This window comes from Siphateles boraxobius, unplaced genomic scaffold (genome assembly GCF_051911475.1).
Source record: "Siphateles boraxobius isolate OS27281-9 unplaced genomic scaffold, OSU_SipBor_1 70, whole genome shotgun sequence".
NCBI classification, from domain to species: Eukaryota; Metazoa; Chordata; class Actinopteri; order Cypriniformes; family Leuciscidae; genus Siphateles; species Siphateles boraxobius.
In genome coordinates this window covers 1058391-1085061 of record NW_027509198.1, presented here as the reverse complement: position 1 = coordinate 1085061, position 26671 = coordinate 1058391, and the positions used below count along the sequence as shown (strand labels likewise).

General features: G+C 43.8%; 1 protein-coding gene across 2 annotated transcripts in view; it reads left to right on the top strand.

Moving 5' to 3' along the window:
* Positions 1–26671, top strand: part of LOC143724251 (protein NLRC3-like) — a 377548-nt gene that overhangs the window by 266245 nt on the left and 84632 nt on the right. The window lies entirely within an intron of this gene.

Here is a 26671-nt window from a genome sequence, read left to right as displayed (position 1 = left end):
AATGATGCATAATAAAGCAATTCAATTATTTTTTATTGCTAATGATTTATGAGTGCTTTTTTAACCCTCTGAGGTCTGCTATCGTGCCGGCGCGATAGTCTCGCTTTTTTTCTTATCAGTGCAAAAGAGACTAAAAATACTCTGTTGATTTTAAACTTATGTGTTAGTGTTATACATCATTCGATCCTGTTAAGTGTGTATTTTTTTGTGTATACTCACAATATAAACAAAGTATTGTGCTTTTAGTCAAATAAAGAAAAATAAACATGATGCTAGTTTTGCCTTCTCTCTGTCAGTGAAGTCCATTCTGAAACACTTCCAAAAATTAACTCTAATTCCGCGAATACTTGTCATACAGGCAAGAGTGTTTTTCCATAATGAACTCTCTTCTTTTAAATTAATTTATATAAAAAAACAAATATTCTCAGTTTATGTAATCTTTATGAAAAGAGAGAGATGTCAGTCTTTTTCTTTCCAGCTCATTATACTAATTACGCGTTAATGTGCCACGCCCACAGAGAGCGCGCGGTATTCAAACGCAAATGATCTAAGGCAAGCCATTCAAACATGCCAATGCTGTTAAGAAAAAGAACAGGAGGATGCAAGTTGCAAGTAAAATTCCAGTTTATTGAAGAATAGTCCGATGTATGACACAGGTCGGGACAAACACTCAGGTGGTAGGTGAAGCAGGGACGAGATGGCGATCCGGTGATGGTGCTGTGGTGAACGTGCTCGAGGAAACCCAGGAACCGTGGAACATCCAGACGACACGAGGAACAGACGAAATCCACAAGAAGAACTCAACAGACGAGGCACGAGAACAGGACCAACACCGAGGAACAACCACAACATCTGACAACAAGAGAGAGAAAATGCTGGGTATATAAAGGAACTGGAATTGATGACAGCTGGTGACACTAATCAACACAACGAGTAACCACACCCACACAATTACACTCACTTAGACACTTCAGCATGAGACAGCCGATTTATGAACCGTGACAGTACCCCTCCTCCTAAGAACGCCTCCTGGCGTTCTCAGACTCCCTTACCTGTCGATTGTAATCATCGATAAGGGAGTGATCCAGGATGTCTCTAGCAGGTACCCAACTTCTCTCCTCCGGACCGTAACCTTCCCAGTCCACCAAGTACTGAAATCTGCGTCCCCTCCGTCTCGAGTCCAGAATACGATGTACCGAATAAGTAAGTTCCCCATCTACGAGTCGCGGCGGGGGGGGGGGAACAGGGGCGGACGGATTAATGGGCGAATAAAACATGGGCTTGACCTTAATTACGTGAAAGGCGGGGTGAATTCTCCTGTACGCTGGATGGAGTTTGAGTCGGACTGTCACCGGACTAATAATCTTGGTGACAGGGAACGGGCCGATGAATTTGGGAGCTAACTTGTTAGAAACGGAACGGAATATTTCTGGTAGAAAGCCACACCTTTTGACCCACGACGTATACGGGAGGCCTTGACCGGTGGCGATCGGCCCTGGCCTTCATGCGCCCCCCCGCTTGGAGTAGAGTCTCACGGGCTCTAGTCCAAGTGTGGCGGCACCTCTGGACGAAAGCGTAAGCGGAGGGGACCGCGACTTCGGATTCCAGACTCGGAAAAATTGGTGGCTGGTAACCTAAACTACACTTAAACGGAGAGAGGCCCGTAGATGACACTGGTAACGAGTTATGGGCGTACTCCACCATAGAAAGTTGTTGACTCCAGGACGAAGGATTCTTGGCTACCAAACATCGCAACATTCTCTCAAGATCTTGGTTGGCCCGTTCAGACTGACCATTGCTCTGGGGATGATAACCCGAAGACAGACTGACCATGGCCCCCAATAACTTACAGAACTCCTGCCAAAATTTGGACACAAATTGGGAACCCCTGTCAGAGACCACGTCTGTCGGGAGGCCATGTAACCGAAATACGTGATCTATGACTGTGACAGCTGTCTCCTTGGCTGAAGGTAATTTGGGCAAGGGGATGAAATGTGCCGCCTTCGAGAACCGGCCCACTACGGTTAAAACAACCGTCATGCCCTTGGAGGGCGGGAGGGCGGTGACAAAATCTAGCGCGATGTGGGACTAGGGTCTCGAAGGGACAGACAGCGGTCGAAGTAACCCATCCGGAGGTCGGTTAGATGTCTTACCGGTGGCGCAGGCTGAGCAGGCCAAGACAAAATCGTGAATATCGCGAGCCATTAACGGCCACCAGAATCGTTGCTTAACCAAATAACTGGTGCGAGTCACTCCTGGATGACAAGCCACGTTGGAGCAATGACCCCATCGAATAACGTCAGACCGTAACCCCTCCGGAACAAACAACCAATTCGGTGGGCAACCGGGCGGAGGCGTTACCCCTTCTAAGGCCGTCTTGACCCTCGACTCGACCTCCCATACGAGTGTGGAGATAACTACTTTCTCAGGTAAAATACACTCGGGAGTCACCGGGCGTTCGGATGGATCAAAAATACGAGATAAAGAGTCGGGTTTGATGTTTTTAGAACCCGGGCGGTACGAGAGAACAAAGTCAAAACGTCCGAAAAAAAGTGCCCACCGAGCCTGCCTGGAGTTGAGTCTTTTAGCAGATCTAATATATTCAAGGTTCTTGTGATCGGTCCAAATGATAAAGGGTACCCCTGAACCCTCTAACCAATGACGCCACTCCTCCAACGCTAACTTGACCGCCAACAACTCTCTGTTACCAATGTCATAGTTACGTTCGGCAGATGATAATCGATGAGAAAAAAACGCGCAGGGATGCATCTTGTCGTCTGAGGAAGTGCGTTGTGAAAGCACTGCTCCTACTCCCACCTCTGACACGTCGACCTCCAACACGAACTGACGTGTGGGATCAGGGGTGACAAGAATGGGAGCCGAAACGAAGCGACTCTTGAGGTTGGTGAACACTGCCTCGGCAGTGTTTGACCACCTGAACGTCGTTCGGGGGGAGGTCAAGGCAGTCAGAGGTGCGACTAGTTGGCTGAAATTACGAATGAAACGCCGGTAAAAATTGGCGAACCCCAGAAACCGCTGTAGGGCCTTACGGGAATCTGGACTTGGCCAATCTACCACAGCCTTAACCTTGTCAGGGTCCATGCGCACTCCCTCAGAGGAGATGATGTACCCTAGAAAGGGAACAGACTGTGCATGAAACGCGCATTTCTCCGCCTTGACAAAAAGCCCATTCTCTAACAGTCTCTGGAGCACTCGTCTGACGTGTTGAACGTGTTCCTGGAGAGACGAAGAAAAAATCAATATGTCATCCAGGTAAACATATATGAACTGATCTACCATGTCTCTCAACACGTCATTAACGAGTGCCTGGAAAACCGCTGGGGAGTTGGAAAGTCCGAAAGGCATAACCAAGTATTCAAAGTGCCCCCTAGGGGTGTTAAAAGCGGTTTTCCATTCATCCCCCTTCCTGATGCGAACCAAATGATATGCATTACGTAAGTCCAGTTTCGTGAAAATGGAAGCTCCCTGCAACCTCTCGAAAGCTGAAGACATCAACGGCAAAGGATAGGAATTCTTTATCGTGATGTTGTTCAGTTCTCGGTAGTCAATGCAAGGTCGCAGAGAACCATCCTTCTTCCCAACGAAAAAGAACCCCGCCCCCGCAGGAGAAGAGGAAGGCTGAATGAACCCAGAGGCCAGAGAATCAGAAATATATTTCTCCATGGCCTCCCTCTCTGGAACAGAAAGAGAGTAAAGTTTGCCCTTAGGCGGAGATTTACCTGGCAGTAGATCTATCGCACAGTCATAGGAACGATGCGGAGGGAGAGTAGCAGCACGAGACTTACTGAACACCTCCTTCAGGTCGAGGTACTCCGCGGGCACGTTAGACAAATCCACTGCCTCACTCTGAAACACAGAACCAGACACAGAGGGACAGGCAGACACTAAACAGGACTCATGACAGTGGTTACTCCATGTGGAAACAGTGTTAGTGCACCATTCGACACGGGGGTTGTGTCTGGAAAGCCACGGATGTCCCAAAACCACTGGTGCAAGTGGTGAGTCCATGAGTAAAAATGAGATGAGTTCAGTGTGATTGCCAGAAGTGATGAGGGTAATGTCTCTAGTAGCATGTGTAATCCGGGGAAGTTCTTGACCATTTAGTGCGTTGACGGTAATCTGGTGTGAGAGAGGAGTGACGGGGATCTGAAGTTTGAGTGCTAAAGTCCATGAAATTACCCTCCGCTCCCGAATCCAGTAGTGCGTCGGTGCAGTGCGTCGACTGTCGCCATCTCAGTCTTACCGGGAGGAGGGTCGATGATGGTGATGAGTTCTTCTCGGCGGAGATCCCACCCGATAGTAGCCTCATACTTACTACCGGGCTTGCTCTTTTACCGGGCAGGCGTGGATGAAGTGGCCCGCCCGGCCACAGTATAGACAGAGTCCTTGGGATCTCTGCCTCTCCATCTCCTCCCGGGAAAGCCGAGCTCTCCCCACCTGCATGGGCTCGTGGTCGAATGCGGGGCTGACCGCGCTCGCACCACCGGGCTGGTGGTCCTCCGTGCCGAACTGTGGACGGCTGGGGCGCGTCAATCTGGTCACACGATTCAGTCGAGCGTCTACTCTCAGAGCAAGTTCCACCAGTCCGTTCAGCGTCTCCGGTAAGTCCATGGCATAAATCTCCCGTTGAACGCGGTCAGCCAGCCCATGCAGGAACATATCCCACTGCGCCTCCTCGTTCCAACGGCACTCTGCGGCCAGGGTGCGGAACCGAATGGAAAAGTCCGCCACCGAGCCTTCTTCCTGTCGCAGTTCGGCGAGTAATCTGGCCGCCTCCTTACCCGCCACTGCACGATCGAATACTCTCTTCATCTCATGCCTGGAACGTGCCTGGAACGAGGTGCAGCAGTTGTCTCCGTTCTCCCACACCGCCGTTCCCCAAAGCGCTGCTTTTCCTGACAGCAAGGTTAACACAAATGCCACTTTAGCCTGTTCAATCAGAAAGGTGCGTGGCTGTAGAGCAAAATGCATGGAACATCTCGTGAGGAACGCTCTACAAAACTCCGGTTCGCCGGAATATCCCTCCGGTGTAGGTAGGCGTGGCTCTGGTCTCTCCGTTGCTGCAGATGCCGGGGGTGGGGGAACGGGCGGTGTGGGGGGCGCAGTGGGAGTCCGTAGAAGAGCTCGGACACCTGCTTCACGAGTGCTTGCACTGCACGACCTGTGCCCGAGATGCTTTCTTCTTGCTGGTCCATACGTGAGATACTGTGAGAAATGAAATCGTTGAGCTGGGACGTGCCTGCTGCATCCATGGTTTTGGTCAGATCGTTCTGTTAAGGAAAAGAACAGGAGGATGCAAGTTGCAAGTAAAATTCCAGTTTATTGAAGAATAGTCCGATGTATGACACAGGTCGGGACAAACACTCAGGTGGTAGGTGAAGCAGGGACGAGATGCACTCCGGTGATGGTGCTGTGGTGAACGTGCTCGAGGAAACCCAGGAACCGTGGAACATCCAGACGACACGAGGAACAGACGAAAATCCACAAGAAGAACTCAACAGACGAGGCACGAGAACAGGACCAACACCGAGGAACAACCACAACGATCTGACAACAAGAGAGAGAAAATGCTGGGTATATAAAGAAACTGGAATTGATGACAGCTGGTGACACTAATCAACACAACGAGTAACCACACCCACACAATTACACTCACGCAGACACTTCAGCATGAGACAGCCGATTTATATATATATATATATATATATATATATATATATATATATATATATATATATATATATATATTTATATATATTTATATACTGTATATATAAATTTCTTTTGTCCGAGGTCGCATTCTTTGGTACCCAGTGACACACCTGTGTGAAAGGCTAATTAATATGCAGCTCATTATGTATGTGGCTCATTATCCGCCCTTTGTCTTCTCAGGTGTGAACACGCCTCCACGCATATTGCCTTTACAAACAAAAGGTGTCTTATAAAATTAAAATCAATGTATTGTTTTGTGTAAATGATTAGGCACAATGATTTTCAGATCATTTTGAAGCTAAAATTCTAGGCAACAACACCCATTAGTCAAAAGTCTTGTGGACACATATTTAGTATGTGTTTTGTGGCCTTATTTTAGTTTTTTCAATAACCATGCATAAACAATATTCTCTCAAAAATACAAACATGTACATACATCTTGCTCACATATTATGGTAGCCCTGTTTGTGCCAAATAGAGAGTAATTACACCTTTGCAATTAATATGTTTATAAGCAACTGAAAAAAGCACAAATGTCAGGGCATGTCAAAACATCTCAAGGACCCCAAAAACACCTTAGACCTCAGAGGGTTAAACGTAAAAATATAAAAATATTATTTTTTGTGTCTTTGGAAAATAATTGAGGTGATCACATGTGTGGATGATTCTTAAATTTCCAGGATGGCTCGACTTAAGACTCAAAGTTTTAATAACTTAAGTTAGAATTAAGTTTAAATGAGAATCCCTATTCTTTTAGTGTTTCAGACAGAGATCACGATTCTGAATAGACAACTTAACATAACATGTAATTTACTAGAGGTTCTGACAAAATGATCATTTTTGCAGTCAATTTAAAATGTTTAATCTGAATGAAAAAAGAAGTTTGAATTAATGATTTAATGACTTAAATACTTGTTTCATTACTGGATGAATCAGCATTTTTTAAGGAATCTCTAGAATAAATAATTAAAAATGGCAAATACATTTGTTTATTTTTGTCAACACCTGTTTGTGTAACAATGTGAAATCTTTATCTTTAAGTGTCAAGTTTCTTGCAAAAGTTGATTTACTCTATTTTGATTGCTACTGTAGACAGTGTTTATATCTGATCTATAAACTTTTATCTTAGTACTTCTGTGATCATTTGAATTATGAGCTGATGTTGTTGTAATATTATATAAGAATATAATAAATTACTGTGGTGTCAATCTAAAATGATCTTCTCACTCATCATTCTGTGAAGTGGTGCAGGACAACGTTGTCCAACTAGTGCTTGTTTCAGACTCTCATCTGCAGATGCCTTGTTCTGGGCATCTGGGCATCGTTTCTTTTACTGCTTGATTAAAATAAGCAGCACGGCAAAGCTTTGTGTGCTCCTTGTCTCCTAGTAAGGACCTGAAATAGGTAAACATAAGTCTGCTTTTTAAAACAACGGAGGATGGTTAGTTTGTGACAACAGCAGGAAACTGCATATTCGTGCACGGCAAAAGATTAAAATGGATTTTAAGCTTGTGACTTTTAAATGCACATCAATCCGATGACTTAACATTCATGTAAAAACTATGTTCAGATTCATCAATCAGAATTATTTGATTCTGATCAAAACAAAAAATGTCCATGTAAATGAGGCTACTGACAGTGCCAACACAGATTTAAATGTTCACTGTGATCTTACTTGACAACGGTTTAAGACAAATTGTTGTCATTTAGGAAAATATTGCGTGGGTATTTGAATCAAGATCAAAATCTTTCAACAATTTCAGCTCTAATTTCTGATAATATATGTGGCTCTGTATATTTCTGATATGTAGAGAAACATTAAACTTAATTCAGAATCCCAACTACATATTGTATTAAAAGAGTAGTTCACTTTAAAATGAGAATTAGCCCATGATTTACTCATCCTCAAGTGTATATGACTTTCTTCTTTCAGACGAATACAATCAGAGTTATATTAATAAACACCTTGACGCTTCCGAGCTTCATAATGGCAGTGGATTGCAACCATCAGATTGAAGCTCAAAAAAGTGCATCCATACATTATATAAGAACTCCACAGGCTCCAGGGGGTTAATAAAGGCCTTCTGAAGCAAAGCCATGAGTTTGTGTTAGAAAAATATTCATATTTAAAACTTTATAAAGTAAAACAACTAGCTTCCGGCCAAACGAACATACGGATTCCACTTAAGGGTAAAGCAAAACTTACGCGAGTAATGCGACGTACTGCTGATATTTACGCTACACCATGATGCACTACGCTACTTGTGACGACACAAGTTGCACTTTATATGCAAGTAAACTGCGTATGGCCATCTGGCCGAAAGCCAGTTATTTTACTTTATAAAGTTTTAAATATGGATATTTTTCTAACACAAACTCACCCGGAGCTGTGTGGAGTTTGTTTACGATGGATTGATGCACTTTTTTGAGCTTCAAACTGATGGTTGCAATCCACTGCCATTATGAAGCTAGGAAGCATCAAGGTGTTTATTAAAATAACTCTGATTGTATTCGTCTGAAAGAAGAGAGTCATATACACTTAGGATGGCTAGTCAGTTAACGTAGTGTGATTGCGTAGAGCTACGTCACACGTAGGCTCACTATTGGCCGACGCTGGTCATGTGTGTGATGCGTGTGACGTACAACACAGAAGCGCTGCGCTGTTACACTAGTGAACTGACTCGAGGCCCACAGAGAAGGAAATGAATAGTTGAAATAAAAAATAGTTGTATTTTTGCGCACAAAAAGTATTCTCGTCGTTTGATAAACTTAAGTTTGAGCCACTGTAGTCACTTGGACTATTTTAACGATGTCTTTAATAACTTTTCGGGGAACAAGTTTCAATCCCTTAAGAAGCATATGGAGGAGTGAGAAAGCTCTCAGATTTAATCAAAAATATCTTAATTCGTGTTCCGAAGGTCTTACGGGGTTGAACAACATGAGGGAGAGTAATTACTGACAGAATTTACATTTTTGGGTGAACTAACCCTTTAACACTCTCATCCACTTATTTTAATGTAATACCTAAACGTTTAAATATATATTAATTGATCTCTGTTTTTCTAAAATGATAGTGGATAATATATAGGACATGATGAACACGAAACATAACTTTACTTATTAGGGAATGTGAAGGTACGTCATGCAGTGTTGCATTATGGGACGTGGGCGCCATCTTTACAGGCACAATCTCTGTTTACCTCTGGTATAATAGTGGGTGTGTTTGGCTAAAACGAGGTAAAATTGAAGAAGAACGGAAGAAATTGAGATGTTTAAAGAAAAAGAGAGGGGACCCTAACGGGAGAAGCTAAATGCCACTGCCAAAAAAAAAAAAACGTTATTTGGACAAACTGTCCGCGATAAACAATGTTGATACATATGATTTAGTTTTGGTGTGCGTTTTAGTAGCTTATGCTAAGCTAGGATCTTGTGTTTCTTTTTGCTAGATCCAAGAGGATTCACTACTTCAAATGCATCTTGATACAAGATAACAGAAACTGAAAAAGGAAACTCTTGTAAAAGGCTATTTCCTTTGAAAGTCTTACCATCTCTCACATTGTTAAGCACATTTGAAACTTCTGGTAAATGCATTTTTGACACATTATATTGCTCTCTCACTGATGGCAGGTTCAACAGGGCTTTTAGAGTGTCTTTACTGGGACATATTGGCAAAACCGCACTTTACCAGAAGCATCAAAACCAAGATAAACCTTAATGGGCTCAACATAACGGAAATTGTTCTTAAAATATGTCTTCCGGGTTGTATCTTTTCTGAACATGCCCTCATTATACATCTTTAATAAGTTTTCTTTTAACAGTCCATCTATGATATTAAAAATCCTTTCGTCGGGAATGTCAAGGTTTGACAGTTCTTCATGAAGTCGAACAAACAACTGTGGCATTGCATTTGTGCATAGTTCTTGAAACTCTTCTATCAGAGTGGATATTGTGGAAGCAGGTAAAGCATCTTTGCTTGCATTCTCAAGTAAAAAAAGGCCAAATTGGTAAGAAAAACATTCCTGTCTCTCTCAACATCACCTGAACAATTACCAACCTGTAGGGAATACTAGAGTCTCAGTCATGTCATCATTTCCCATATCAACAGCATCATCATGCACAGCTGCATCATCATTTATTCACACCTCCATCTCTACATTTTACCAAATCCTTTGGATGTTTCCTGCTTAAATGTGAGGTGAATGAAGATCTGACACTGAAGAGCTTCTGACAAGTGCTGATAGGGCAAACAATCTTTTCCCCATCCCAAATATGCATATTTAAATGCTCACATAGATTTGAAAGATGTGAAGATTTGAAAGTGCATTCCTCAACCTGCCAATTCAAATTCACACACCTTTGAGATCTAGCTGGTTTATATTATTTTATTATTATATTATGGATTATAATATTTTTTTATTATTTGTAAAAAAAATGCACACACACATATATCTTATGTCTCATATATTATATCTCATATTTAACCACTAGACTAGAGACATCAGAGCCAGCGGCAAACACCAGAAGGACTAGCCGAGGAAAAGCTGTTCCAGTCGGGGTTAATGAGCGCTGAACTCCCGGTGATCGCCTGGATATCACAACTCCGAAAACGTCAGATACATTTTTCAAATAGGCGCTATCTTTATAAATAAACCACAAATTTGAGCTTTAAACAACTACATTCTCGCCTGAAACACTCTTAAAATTACATTTCGTGATACAATAACTGTAGTATTTTGATATTACGCGGATTTTCTCCTCTGCTATTGACTATAGCCTATTGACACTTGCTGGTTGGTGCGAGATGCATTCTGGGATACCTGGCTGTCTCAAGTCCGCACAAGTCACCTCTCGATGCATCCCCGGTAAAAGGGGCGGATCAAGGACACATCCGGGGATTTGAACTGGACTTGGCTAGGTGTGAACTTTGAATTGGAACAATACTTGGGCAGCGACTGATGACTTTTCACAAGTCCACAAGAACACAAGTACAGACAAGAACGCATATTGAGAAACGGTCAATGTTTCCCTTTCCACACTATAACCTAACTTCTTCTCCTACATGGCTATATACAAAGGAGCATGACACCTAGCGCCCCATACTGCATAGTAGCAAAAAGTAGTAAAAAGAAAAAAAAAAAAAGTAACCAAACTCTGGGTGGTTACAGTCTCTTCACGTAAATCCTGCCGAGCCAGAGACTGTTCATGTATTGCCTGCCGAGCCAGAGACTTTTCACACCATGTCAGCCGAGCCAGAGACTGTTCACGACATGTCAGCCGAGCCAGAGACTGTTCACGCCATGTCAGCCGAGCCAGAGACTGTTCACGCCATGTCAGCCGAGCCAGAGACTGTTCACGCCATGTCAGCCGAGCCTGTGTCTTCGTACAAGATTGCCGGTTTTCAGAAGGGACAGCATCTTCTACATCTCTTCCTGAGGCAGAGGCATTGGTTAAAACACCTCCAACGTCTGCAGCAGCTGTTACAGACCATGCTGAACCTTCTAAGAACCATACCATGATCAAGGAGATCATCCATAAAAGGTTTATGGATTATCGTACAACCACTGAGCAAATCCATGAACATTGTTTGGGTCCAGGTTACAACCATATAGACCATTCATGCACCATGCTTGGTTCAAAACAAATCCACAGAGGCTTTTAATTAACTTCCATAAAAATGAATAGCATACGAATAAAAAAATCATATAAAGATCAAGAAATCCAGAAAAAATGTTTGACAAAATTACGAAGTAAGGAAAAATGATATTTTATAGGGAGCACATCTCAAAGTCGCACACACAGACCCATGTTGCCGTTAGAGCAACAACAGGCAAATAAAATATTAACCCTCTGAGTTCTAGGGTGTTTTTGGGGTCCTTGAAATGTTTTGACATGCCCTGACATTTGTGCTTTTTTCAGTTGCTTATAAACATATTAATTGCAAAGGTATAATTACACTCTATTTAGCACAAACAGGGCTACCATAATATGTGAGCAAGATGTATGTACATGTTTGTATTTTTGAGAGAATATTGTTTATGCGTGGTAATTGAAACCTAAAACTTAAAGTGTCTGAAATAAGGCCACAAAACACATACTAAATATTTGTCCACAAGACTTTTGACTAATGGGTGTTATTGCCTAGAATTTTTGCTTCAAAATGATCTGAAAATCATCGTGCCTAATCATTTACACAAAACAATACATTGATTTTAATTTTATAAGACACCTTTTGTTTGGAAAGGCAATATGTGTGGAGGCGTGTTCACACCTGAGAAGACAAAGGCCGGATAATGAGCCACATACATAATGAGCTGCATATTAATTAGCCTTTCACACAGGTGTGTCACTGGGTCCCAAAGAATGCAAGGACAAAAGAAATTATATATATAATATATATATATATATATATATATATATATATATATATATATATATATATATATATATATATATATATATATATATTACAATTAGAAATTGTAACCAATTACAAATAGGTTACAATTACAACAACAATTTTAACAATATTTCAAGTGTATTCTTTCTTTGTAAAAAGTATACATTTTATCATACGTATTAAAAAAGGTCAGGATTCATTGGTTTGAATATTGGAACAAACACTATAATAACATCTTAGTTGCTAATTCAATATACCTACTTTATTTTTGACAAAACATCCCATACTATAGTATATTTGTCGACCGAGACCGCATTACTTTCAGTCACAGAAGCCCTGCGGATCCCCAAAGCTGCTTCCAAATCATCAGTTCTCATTCTCCTAGACCTGTCTGCTGCCTTCGACACTGTGAATCATCAGATCCTTCTGTCCACCCTCTCATCACTGGGCATCACTGGATCTTCCCTCCACTGGTTTGAGTCCAATCTCACAGGTAGGTCATTCAGGGTCGCATGGAGAGGCGAGGTATCCAAAGTACATCGACTGACCACAGGGGTTCCCCTTCTCGTTCTGCCTGCCAATCCGTCTCTACAGCACAACTTCACCATCCAGTTAGACTCATCCTCAATCACCCCATCAAGGTCAGTCAGAAATCTTGGAGTAATCTTTGATGACCAGCTAACCTTCACAGACCACATTTCAAAGACAGCTCGATCATGCAGGTTTGCAATGCACAACATCAGGAAGATCAGGCCTTTCCTAACTGAGCATGCAACACAACTTCTTGTACAGGCCCTGGTTTTTTCTAGGCTTGATTACTGCAATGCTCTTCTAGCTGGTCTTCCATCATGTGCAACTAAACCCTTACAACTGATCCAGAATGCTGCTGCTCGTCTTGTATTCAACGAGCCCAAAAGGGCCCACGTCACTCCGCTGTTCATCTCCCTGCATTGGCTACCACTCGCTGCTCGAATCAAGTTCAAGGCGCTGACACTTGCTTACAGATTGTCCACCGGCTCAGCTCCCTCCTACTTTCACTCGCTCCTACGGGTCTACATCCCTACCAGAAGCCTACGATCGGCCAAGGAGCGACGGCTCGTGGTGCCATCACAGCGAGGCACAAAATCACTGTCCAGAACATTCTCATTCACGGTTCCATGCTGGTGGAATGACCTACCCACCCTCGTCCGTAATGCAGAATCCCTGACAGCATTCAAAAGACAACTGAAAACTCATCTCTTCCGTGAGCACAAAAAAAAAAACTTTCTCTTGAAATCTTCGCTTGTCTGGTTTATGCTACTCTGAGCAATGTTTGAACTTTGTATTCTGAGCACTTCTTGCGTTGTTTTTGCCTCTCCACGATGACTCGCTTGGTTTAATCCTCAAATGTAAGTCGCTTTGGATAAAAGCGTCTGCTAAATGACTAAATGTAAATGTAAATGTAAATATGAGCAGAAATTGGTGAACAAAAGCTTACCTATTTAATGTGACAGTAGTCTTTTTTTAAAGTCAAAACTTTATATCCAAAACCAATCACGAAATCTTGTCTAAACATTCATATTTAGTCTGTAACATATTGTGTTTATGATATTATATTAGCATGTTAATTTGCAGTTTGTTGCTTATACAGACATTTTATTGCAACATATTTCAGTCTATTTTTACTCATCTTAGTAGGAGAGCAATATAGTTTGGATGTGTTCATGTACATGTTTACTAATGTAGGTGCGAGAGTGAATGAACGGCACAGACACGCGCTGTATAACTGAAGTAAACAACGCGCGCGCGCCTGTGTCATTCATTCATCATTTAGCCTACACACAGACAAGCAACTCATATTTAAACAGTCTTTTGTGGTTTACAGACACTATTCAATATCACGTTTAGAAAAAAGCACTTAAGAATAAATGACTTACTGCATCAGCTGGATCCGTTGCTCCTCGACATGAAACTGCCAGCACTTCTGGTACATTTCCCAGGGTTATTAGATAGTATTATTCATCACAGCGTAGGGATACACTGTGTACACAGCGGTAGTAAGATACTTCCTAAACATGATGTGTTTTATAATCCAGCTGGTGGGCGTTGGCATATTTGAATGGCTTGCCTTAGATCATTTGCGTTTGAATAGCGCGCGCTCTCCGTGGGCGTGGCACATTAAGGCGTAATCAGGTATAATGAGCTGGAAAGAAAAAGACTGACATCTCTCTCTTTTCATACAGATTACATAAACTGAGAATATTTGTTTTTTTAATATAAATTAATTCATTTAAAAGAAGAGAGTTCAAGCTTCATTATGGAAAAACACTCGTGCCTGTATGACAAGTATTCGCGGAATTACAGTTAATTTTCAGAAGCGTTTCAGAATGGACTTCACTGACAGAGAGAAAGCAAAACTAGCATCATGTTTATTTTTCTTTATTTGACTAAAAGCACAATACTTTGTGTATATTGTGAGTATACACAAAAAAACTGGTTGAAGCGAGTACATGAGAGGACACTGGCTCCACTCGGAGATTGTAGAATCTGGCGAATGTGTTAGGTGTCGCCCAGCCTGCAGCTCTGCAGATGTCTGTTAGCGAGGCGCCATGCGCTAGAGCCCAAGAGGACGCCACACTCCGGGTGGAGTGGGCAGTCACACCAAGGGGGCATGGTCGACCTTGCTGCTGGTATGCCAAAGCAATGGCGTCCACTATCCAGTGAGACAACCTTTGCTTGGAGAGAGCCTTTCCCTTCAGCTTCCCACCATAACAGACAAAGAGCTGGTCTGAGGTCCTGAAACACTGCGTCCTGTCTACATAGGCGCGGAGAGCGCGTACTGGACAGAGCAGTGCCAAGGCTGGGTGTGCCTCCTCCAGGGGCAGCGCTTGCAGGTTCACCACCTGGTCCCGGATATCTGTGCGTCCCCGAACTGGTCCCAAATCAGCTGAACCGACTGGGGATGGAGTCGCCAATCTCCCGGGAGGGGCTGAAGCCGTGAGAGCTCGTCGGCTGCACAGTTCAGGGCTCCGGGGATATAAATGGCATGAAGCGACCTCAGATGCTTTTGACTCCATATGAGGAGGTGGCGGGCGAGTTGCGACATACGGCGGGAGCGTAGACCACCTTGATGGTTGATGTACGCTACAGTGGCGGTATTGTCTCAACGGACTAGTACGTGTTGGTTCTTGAGCACGGCCCGGAAGCGGCGCAAAGCAAGACGTACAGCCAGCAACTCGAGGCAATTGACATGCCAGAGGCGTCGGGGTCCTGTCCAGGAGCCCGCGGCAGCACGTCCATTGCACATGGCACCCCAGCCCGTGGAGGAGGCATCTGTCGTTACAACAACATGCCGCGGAGCTCGTTCCAGGGGCACTCCGGCCCGTAGAAAACTGAGGTTCGACCACGGGGTGAAGGTCTGACGGCAGGTCGAAGTAACTGTTACTCGGAGTGTGCCGTGTTGCCATGCCCACCTCGGGATTTGGTCGCGAAGCCAAAGCTGAAGCGGTCTCATATGAAGCAATCCGAGCGGCGTTGCCGCGGCTGCAGATGCCATATGCCCCAGGAGCCTCTGAAAAAGTTTCAGTGGAACCGCACTCTTGCCCTCGAACTGTCTCAGGCAAGTCAGCAGTGACTGCGCGCGCTCGCTCGTAAGCTGCGCGGACATGGCGACCAAGTCGATATCCATACAGAGAAAAGAGATCCTCTGCACGGGGCAAAGTTTGCTCTTTTCCTAGTTGACCCGAAGGCCCAGACGAGCTAGGTGCTGGAGCACTAGGTCCCTGTGTTCGCAAGCCTGGTCTCGAGAATGAGCTAGGATCAGCCAGTCGTCGATATAGTTCAGGATGCGAACCCCGTGTTCCCGAAGGGGAACAAGGGCTGCCTCGACGACCTTCGTGAAGACGCGAAGGGACAGGGCTAGCCCGAAAGGGAGAACCGCGTACTGGTATGCCTGCCCCTCGAAAGCAAACCATAGGAACGGTCTGTGTCGAGGGAGAATGGAGACATGGAAGTAGGCGTCCTTCAGGTCGATTGCTGCAAACCAATCCTGGGGCCGCACACATTTGAAAATGCGTTTGGCAGTGAGCATCTTGAACGGCAGCCTGTGAAGGGAACGGTTCAGCACGCGCAGGTCCAGGATTGGCCGTAACCCACCGGTTTTCTTTGGGACAATGAAGTACGGGCTGTAGAAGCCGGTCCTCATCTCGGCCGGAGGGACGGTCTCGATCGCACCCTTCGCCAGCAGGGTAGGGATCTCTGCTCTCATGATAGGGGCGTTGCCACCGACCAAAGTGGAGCGGACTCCCCTGAAGCGGGGAGGAGACCGCGCGAACTGAATCGCGTAGCCGAGCCTGATCGTCCGCGCGACCCAGCGGGACAGGTGGGGAAGCTCTAGATAGACTCCCAGGAACTGTACCAGCGGGGTCATACGAACCACAGACTTCCCACCAGTGGTGCAGCAGGGCGGAATGACTGGCCCAGACGTGGACGGCATAGCGGCCCGGTGTGGGAGCACAGTCATTAACCGCGCCCTGACAGAGGAGACCAGGGAAGGAAGAACGTTCCACGGGGGTCTGCTCTGCCAGGGGGCTGGCGACAGAGTCGGATGAGAGCGGCACGGTCCGGGGATGGCGCGCACTGTCAACCGGCTCTGGGACAGAGGAAGACGAGGGGTGCACGGCTCGGGGGCGGCGCACCGTGTCGTCCGTGAACTCTGTGTGCTCAGGGATGGAAATGTCACTACTTTCTTTAACCACATTAGGCTGCTGCCCACCCGTGGGTGAGCAGCGGGGAGTGGAGAACAAAAGATTCTCCCCCGGCCCTCCACCGGGGGAAGGAGTGGTCCTGCTACCATCTCCTGAGAAGTGACTTTCAACATCCCTGAGCAGCCCGTCTCAGGAGCGCCGCTTGGCCCGGCGTTTAGCGGGGGCGGGGCTGGAGAGGGCTGGGGCGCCTTCTTACGGCTTCCTCCGCGACCGGGCCCGGGTGGAGGCTGCTGCTTGGGCCGGGCGGGAGCCGCAGGAGGGCGCCCTCGGCGGCGAACAGACTGAGGGTTCTGCCCGGTCGGCTGGGTGGAGGCAGCAGCGGGCCGTCGGGGCAGAATATGCATAATAGCCTCAGTCTGTTTCTGGGCGGTGGAGAACTGTTGGGCAAAATCCTCCACCGCACCGCCGAATAGGCCGGCCTGGGACATGGGGGTGTCGAGCAGGCGGGACCGCTCAGCATCCCGCATGTCAGCCAGGTTCAGCCATAGATGTCTCTCCTGGACCACAGCTGTGGACATCACCAGACCCAGGGAGCGTGCGGTCACCTTCGTCGCCCGGAGGGCGAGGTCGGTGGCGGCGCGCAGCTCATCAAAGAGCCCTGGGTCCGTCCTACCCTTGTGCATGTCACTTAGCATCTGGGCCTGGTAGACCTGCAGAGTGGCCATGGCATGCAAAGAGGCAGCCGCCTGTCCCGCCGCTCTGTAGGACTTCGCCACTAGGGTAGACGAAAACCTACAGGCTTTGGATGGGTGCTTAGGCTCGCCGCGAGAAGAAGCACTCTGAGGACACAGCTGCATCGCAACAGAGCGTTCAACCGGGGGGAGCCCAGTGTACCCACGGGCAGCTGCCCCATCGAGGGGAGGAAAGGCGGATGAAACCAGCGAGCGGTCGCGGGAAGACATGGGAGTCTTCCAGGACTTCGAGATTTCATCATGCACGTCCGGGAAGAAAGGTATTGGGGCAGGCTGAGGACGGGAAGCCGCAGCTGCACCCAAAAACCAATCGTCCAGCCGCGAGCGCTCAGGACAGGGTGGAGGGGTCCACTCTAAACCAATGCTCGCGGCCGCCCGGGAAAGCATGAGCGTGACCTTGTGATGCTGCGATTGACATCACGTCTTCCTCTGGAGCGCCAAAGGAAACCCGCGGGACCTCAAACGACGGTCCCGCGGGAATCCCCTGAACGCTCGCGGGTTGCAATACCGGTGAAGGTGCTGTGGGGCACGGACAAATAGTCGGCGCTTTGTTCGATACAGTCACCCTCAGAACATCCTGGCCACTAGCCGAAGTAGAGCCTCTCGAGGAGGCGCTAGATCGGGATGTGGATGAGGGGACTCTCACTCTTGCGAGATCATTGAGTCTCGATCGAAGTGTTGCGATGGTCATGTTCCCACAGAGAGAACATGACTCATCCACGAGCGCTGCTCTAGCGTGATTAGTGCCCAAACACACCAGACAGCGCTCGTGCCCATCAGAGTCAGACACAAGCCGACCGCAACCAGAAGTGCACGGGCGAGGCATCTTTAAAAAGACATGCCGCGTGCAAGCTCTTTTTGTGAGAGAAACTCAGTGCTGAAGCACCCGCGGAGAACACACTCACTGGCAAACCACGCTCAGATAGGCAGGAAGTGTGCACTCGCCGGGAGATCGCCGTCACACCAACACTGGAGAGTTGCTTGTCTCGTAAGAAGCTGACAATCAGAGATAGCTTAGGGAGTGAAGAATTACACTTGGCTCCGAAGCGAAAACATATCTGCATGTTGCCGGCTTCCTCCTTTTATACCCACGAGGTGGGGCGGAGTTGCGCTATGCAAATTCCGCAGACCCATGGCATTTCTTAGCCATTGGCTTGTTTTGTAATACTCGAAGTTGATAGGCTTTCTAAGCGAAACCCCATTCGTCGTCATCCGACGTAACTCGGAGTGACAACGAAAGGGAACTGTTGTTTTAAGCTCATCCATAAGGACTTCTCGTACATCACTCATCCACTATGGTTATCTTTCTTACACTACTGGGTTGAGACATCTTCCATCCTATGCTGTACTGTTTCGAATGGGGATTTTACTGAGTTATGCCAATATCATCATTGGATAAATTGAATCAACTGATAACAGGGATGTTTGAGTGCCGCAAGGACACCGTTATTGCAACGTACCCTAAACTGAAGCATCTGGTTAAATCCATTATAGTCTAGAGAGTCCTCCCTTATAACTTTATGTGTGATGTGCCCTTCTGAGAGTTCTCGGTTGGACGGTTACAAACTATAGGGCTATGTGAAATCTATGTCATTTTTTGATATTGACGATTATCGTCTGGAAACAAACTGTTATAATCGATATCACGATGCTTGCAAGACATTGTTGATATACGATAATATCGTCATATTGCCCAGCCCTACTGTACATATATTTAAACTTCCTTTCAAATTACTTTTAGTGCAATAAACTAAGTGGTTTCTTTGTCTTGCAAAAGACATTCACGCAATCCTAGACCTTCCTTTTTAATGTTCCAAATGTTGTTGTATTTTGGTTTGTGTCAAATAAAACTGCTTCAAAAATTAGGTTTAACAAAAATTTAGTACATCACATTTACTGAAAGCATTACCTGAATTTTTCCACTGAGCAAATAGTTTTACCTGCTTGATATTTACTCTTCTTCAATGTTGAAATATGGACATGTAATTTTTAAAAAATATTTTTTACATTTCCACCAAAATCGACACAACGACAAAGCAACATAAACATCCTCATATTTTAACCATACTTATGAACTACAGTTTGTGAACTAGTGTTGAACACTTTATCTCACCTCCACTTTGGCAGTTTCTCACTAAAATCAAATTTTTTTTTTGGATGACAGTTTATGGTCACTTTGTAGACATGAATAAAATCGTATTAATATTTGTAGCATTTATTATTATTTTTTATTGTTTGTTAGCTTAAAGGGTTAGGTCACCCAAAAATGAAAATTCTGTCAGTATTTACACACCCTCATGTTGTTCCAACCTCGTAAGACCTTCGTTCATCTTCGGAACACGAATTAAGATATTTTTGATTAAATCTGAGAGCTGGATCACTCCTCCATAGGCTTCTAAGGGATTGAAACTTGCCAGCCCCAAAAAGTTATTAAAGACATCGTTAAAATAGTCCAAGTGACTACAGTGGCTCAATCTTAAGTTTATCAAGCGACGAGAATATTTTTTGTGTGCAAAAAAAATAACGACTTTATTTCAACTATTCGTTTCCTTCTTGTTGGGCCTCTAGTCAGTTAACATAGTGTGATTGCATAGAGCCAGGGCTGGACTGGCCCATCGGGCATACCGCATTTTGGGCCGATACAGATCATTCTTTAAAAAAATACAACAAATTTTTTTTGTCTAAATGGCCCATAATACTCGTACATCGGCGGCCCATTCGTTTAGTTTTGCTTAATTGGCGGCGCTGGGATCTTTGTGCCGGTTTAATGCATTGGACAAAAAAAGTCAGCGTAGGTTTTTTTTTTTTACAGACCGGCCCATGAAACACGTAGATCAGCGGCCCATTGGTTCTTTTCTTTATTGGCTCTGGGCTGGTCCAATCACATCTTTAAACTCCTCCCCCTTTGGGCTTTGAGCGCGCGTGTAGTGTCAGTGTGTATCTGCAGAGAAATAGCGTGAAAAAAAGAAACGGGCCCTTCAAGTGTCTGATGAGGATATTGAGGAGGATCAGGAGAGAATGAGTGAGTGTTGAGAACTGTGGTAAGCAGAACTAGGCAACTTTCAGAACACTGAGGCGATGAGTGTAGGAACCCATCACCCAGTTACGCATTATTTACACATCGGCATAGTTGATGATTACGCATTTTACTAGAATTGTAATGAGACGCGTTTGTAAACCATGTTTTCCGCCAAAATAAAAGATCATGTGTTTATCTCTTTCAAGCATGGAAATTAGTACAAAACTAATTACGAAAGTTCCTTTTATTTTTCAGTGCATTTATTTTACAATATATGGCTATTACTGTCATGGAATTAATATTATAACTATTATTATGTAGTAGTGTAATGCAGACAGACACTATATCACAGCTAAAAGAGTTTTGAGTTTTTCTTTGTTCAATTTGCACACTGATTATGAGTTGGAGCTCTTAATTTTTAACTCTCAAAGTGCACCAGATTGATGAATTTAACATTAAGAAGCACAATTTTTTCTTACGGGGGGCTCCCCAGAACCCCCCTAAAGGGACAGAGTTCCAGCCACCACAGATTTACCAAAAATCCTGTGTCAAACACTGGTATTGCTATGCCAATGCAGCTTATAGCTTGTTTTAGGATTCATCAGTGTGGAGTAGTTCGACTGTATTAGTAGCAATTAGTAGCCTAGTTATTTCATCTATTAACTCTTACTCATTCCTACTCACTCATTAGGCTACATGGCATTAGTGGTTTTAATAGGAGTTAGTATACATATTCAGGGGTGTGAAAAGTTCGGTTGTGTTTATGATTATATGTAGTGGGCCAGTCTGGGCCAAAATGTCCGGGCCGATTTTTAGTCCCAGTCCAGCCCTGCGTAGAGCTACGTCACACGTAGGCTCACTATTGGCCAACGCTGGTCATGTGTGTGATGCGTGTGACGTACAACAACAGAAGAACTGCGCTATATCACTAGTGAACTGACTCGAGGCCCACAGAGAAGGAAACGAATAGTTAGAATAAAGTCGTTATTTATTTATCGCACCCAAAAAGTATTCTCGTCGTTTGATAAACTTAAGATTGAGTCACTGAAGTCACTTGGACTATTTTATTGATATCTTTAATACATTTTAGGGGCTGGCAAGCTTCAATCCCTTAAGAAGCCTATGGAGGAGTGAACCAGCTCTCCGATTTAATCAAAAATATCTTAATTCGTGTTCCGAAGATGAACGAAGGTCTTATGAGGTTGGAACAACATGAGGGTGAGTAAATACTGACAGAATTTTCATTTTTGGTTGAACTATCCCTTTAAGATTCATTATTAGTTCTAAATTTTCATCATCATTTGTTTATCCCTCTGAAATATCATGATATTAATCTCAGTGCCTCATTGTCATGTCCAGGTCATGCTGAGCATCTGATTGTCTTCACCAACACAAAGATACCAGTGCTGAGCTGTTTTCAGTGGCAGTTTATCTGCAGTAATGTCAGAGGAGCGAGGAAAGGACTCTCTCACTAAGATGAGTCTCTCAGAGATACAGAGGTAAGACTGCGACTGTTTTCACATAATCATTTTAAACACTACTGGAGTTTCAGGTTTGTCCTGTACAGAACAAAGTCAGATCAACAAGGAGTGTTTTCTCTCACCATTGCCATGTCAAATGCTGTGCAAAACTTCCTATAAATGTTTTTAGATTGTCACAGGTTAAAAATTGCTTGAAACTGGTTCATATTTCATTCCGACAGTAGAACAGATTGATGGATCTCTCTGCAGGAAGATTATCTTTTAATTTCTGCTTGATGTACTGAACTATTCCCTTGTTGCTCTGGTCATTGCTGTCTTGCTGTGTTAACAGACCTCGTAAGAGTCGTCGATTGGACTGGAGCGACAGACCGAGGAGGAAGCGAAGGAAAAGGTCCAGGTGTCCATTGTCACTCTCGAGCGCCTTGTCCACTGCAGTCTTGAGAAAATCAATCATGGTTTCATTTTTGTTTTCCTGTTCTGTAGACTCATGAACAAACACACTTGTCTTGTTGATGTCCAGAAACAGATGTTTATAAAGGGCTGCAATAAACTGTTGAATGCTCAAGTGAACAGGAACATTTAGCACAGTTAAATGGGTTTAATGTACCATAACTGTCCCAGCTGCTTAGAACTGTTGAGTTACAGAAAAGAAAGGGGGGATCATATTTGCAGAATACCCAGGGAAGGATATAATGTATTTCAAGAATCACACCAAGAAAAATGAAAAAAAACAACAACCAAAAGATCAGAAACTCTTTCCACACATATATTGGTATATAGACGATTTTTCATAAACACATGTCAAACAATAACACCAGCCAAGCAAACAATCCCAAATAGCAACCATGGGTGTCTAGGCGATCATAGATGGATTCTGGAGAATGAGTTATGGTAGGTACACAAAAACATAAATTTCCTCAGGATGAGACCAGACTTGTCAATAGTTCTTAAGAGATCATATAGATGTCTTTCTGATAAAAAAAGTTATTTTCATTCCTTGGCTAATGGCATTACTGCCTCCAAAGGGAATCAAGGAAATAGGTAGTGATGTGACATTTGAACCGAGGCGTCGTAGCTTGTGTCGAGAAAAAATGGGCGTGCCAGATGAAGCAGCGATTCGAGGCTTGTGTTGTTAACGTGTAAATCACGTGACTAATGACAAACGAGGCCTCGGTTTGTGTGGATACGTCATCGGTTCGGTCTGAGTGTCGCTACGGATAAAGGGAAATCGAAACTCGCGCCACCTTGTGGGTGTTGTTAGGAGTAGTAGAAGCAGTTGTAGTAGTGTCAGAGTCAAAGAACTCTCATTGTTATTGTCGTTATTGAGTCATATATGTGTTAGGGCTGTATATTATTACATTATATCAGGTTAGAATACGTATATTATTATTATGAATTATAGTAGCTATATTATAGTCTTGTTATATTAATGAGATAAGATTATTTGGATTTTTGGATCTGGACTGCTTTTTGTTTTGGATCGCCCTTTTGGATTTGTTTGCTTTTTGCGACTCTTCCTTTTTCCTGGTAATGGAGCCAGCTAGAAAGAGGAAATCCTCCACTGTCTGGGCTCAAAAGAAGCATCAGTATCCTCATTTATACCAACTGGCACTGGCATTTTTATGTTCCTCTGCATCCTCTGTTCCTTGTGAAAGGATATTTTCCAAGGCTGGAGAGGTTTTGTCTAAGAAGAGGAGTCGTCTAAACCCCAACACACTTGAAAAAATTCTGTTTCTCAATAAAAGTATATTGTAATCCTTCCTTCACCCACCCCAAACTGCAGTGTTGCAGTTCGCTCCTCTAAATCCCCAGTATAAGCACAACACTGCACTAAATCTAGTAACAGTTCACTGCACAAAAACCCCAAGAAACAATTCTTAACTTTTTTCCACCCCAGACTATTCTGTTGCAGTTTACTTTATTACACTCCCTCCACCATAAGCACTGCACTCAACACAGTGTCACTTTTGTTGTTCACTATCCAAACAATTTATGAATAATTAATTAACTGTGTGTGTGACAGTTGTCTCTGCACAAGTAAATTCAGACAGAGAAAGATAGGCTACATATTTTATTTTATACCCAGGCAATGGACACATGTCTGCTCAGGTCTTTTTATTATTGCAAATGAAAGGTTACAGACATTAACAGTGAGAAGAAAATAAATAAATAAATGAAACAGAACGGGGTGGGTAGTGGCTTTATATGGACATCATAAGTCTGCTCAGGTCATTGGTCCAGAATTAATTAATTTGTCTGATACTTCTTTGCACAGTAGCTAGGTGTCACTAGTGAGCAATGCTGAATGAAGCTTCGAGTAATGAACCTTTCGGTGAAGCAATGGGCTGCGAGGTCTCAGTGGTTCAGAAGCCTCATTTTGCCATCACTAGAAATAGTCCTCTGGTAAGTAATACAGGAGAATCATGTCACGACAGATAGTGGAGAATTGGGTGGATCCAAATGCAGCAATAGTATAGTCAGGGCAATCCAAATCATCGTCATCCATGCAAGTGTCATAATCCAAATAATCAGAATCGTAGTCATCCATGCCAGTGTCGAAATCCATTTAATCAGTCCGAATAATAATATTACAAAACTAGCAAGAACAAAACGAGAACAGACAAGGAACAAAACGAGAACAGACAAGGAACAAAACGAGAACAGACAAGGAACAAAACGAGAACAGACAAGGAACAAACCTCAGAGTTGCAGCGTGACAAACAATACAATGACTCCGTGACATGAACTAACAAAACCAGGGTATTTATGCACAGACACTAACAACATAAATGGGAACAGCTGGGTGCAATCACAAGTGATGGGAACAAACAAGGATTATGGGAAATGTGGTTCTAGAGTGAATGGATACAGGAAGGAAGGGACCTCTAGTGGACACCCATTGAAAACACAACCAGACACTGTGACAAATCATAGCAGCACAAAAGATCCTATTTGAGCAGCAAACAAACAGTTTCTCAAACCAGGATTTTCAAGAATAGCAGCCAACAGCATGTGGCAAATCACACTGGATATATGCTGCTTCTTCTACTTTCCCTCTTTATACTAAACATTGAGTGCTACTAATGACCCCTAGTGGCTAGGATGAACATAGGCCCCCCAGAAAAGACAGTATGCCTTGTAACAGGCTGTAACCATTACAGTACCATACATGTAAAGTTCTGGACAAGATTTAAGTGCATTGAATTACAGTTTGAAGGTGCACATCTAATGGATAGTAAATGTAAATAATGTGGAAACTTTAGTAAGAACATGTCAAATATACATGTCAAACATATATATCACAGTTAATAACTAACTTACGTACAGAACTTCTGACTGTAGATGTTTTGGGACTTTGACCAAATCATTTTAACATCACACTTGATGGCCACTAGGAACTAGTTAAAATTAACATTCAAAAACGAATAGCTAGAAGAGATGAACAATAAACGCCTAAAATCGTCACTCTTTACAATCTAAATGAGTGGATATTTTTAAAAGAAATGTAAAAGGTTTTCCTCTATTTCTCAGCTTCTTATTTACTGCACACCTTTTAATTATATGCAGAATTACAGATACTAGATGAGATTTTAGTTTTAATATTTGTGATGTGGTGGAGGAAAAAATTTGGGATGGGAGAAAACAACTATTCTTCAAATCTTTTGCATTCCCTTGCAAAGATATTTGAGTTCCCACACAAAAACTGTTGTGAGATCGGACAGACACTCGATGTTTAATGTCCCGCTAGCAGTGCTTCAGAGATCCGTACGTTAACAATGGAGCATTTCATAGTGTTTGAACTTGGACTCAAATATAAAGAAATGCAGTCAGTGAGTGCTTCAAGGAGTTCAGTAAAGTTGGCAATATATTCACAGATTCGAACTTCCCGGATCTATAACTCATGAGCTAAACGTTGCTACAACACAAATGACACTTAATAATCATAGCAACGTAGACAACAAAATACAACCTAATTTTCCTCAACACAAGCTTTAGAATATAAATTTATCTCTATGAGCAGGCGGCTGAAAGACAACTCTGAAGAGACCGTCTGCAAAGTGCAATATACCCCCCCCCCCCCCCCATTCAGTTCACACATCACTGCTCTCCTGCTGGTTATAGAACGCTTAGTTTGGCAAGTAATAGCACATTTAAAATAGGCCTATTCTTTACTCAAATGATGTTGGTATGCAGTTAAAGGTTAACTAAACCCCTGGTCAGAGCCTGACTCCACCCACTGGCAATATTTGAAAAATGCTGGAAAAGTGGGCAGAGCCCAGCGGAGGGGGGCGTGCACCTGAGACGCATCTCTTTGTATGGAACCTGCCTACGTCACCAACCACCCTTTACGTCACAAACCACCCCAAACATCCAATAGGAAAATTCAACTGCAGTACCCACCGTTCAACCTGAAGAGGGCAGCACTCAGATGTTTTACACCATATATTGTAGAATTAAAAAACCTTATACCCAAATGTCAAAAAAGTTACTCGAATCAATAAGCAGCACTAATAAAGCCACATTCTTACAGATCATTAACTAAAAAAAGTCGGTTTAGGGTTTAGTTTAGTTAACCCTTTAACATACTAGTTACAACCATACCT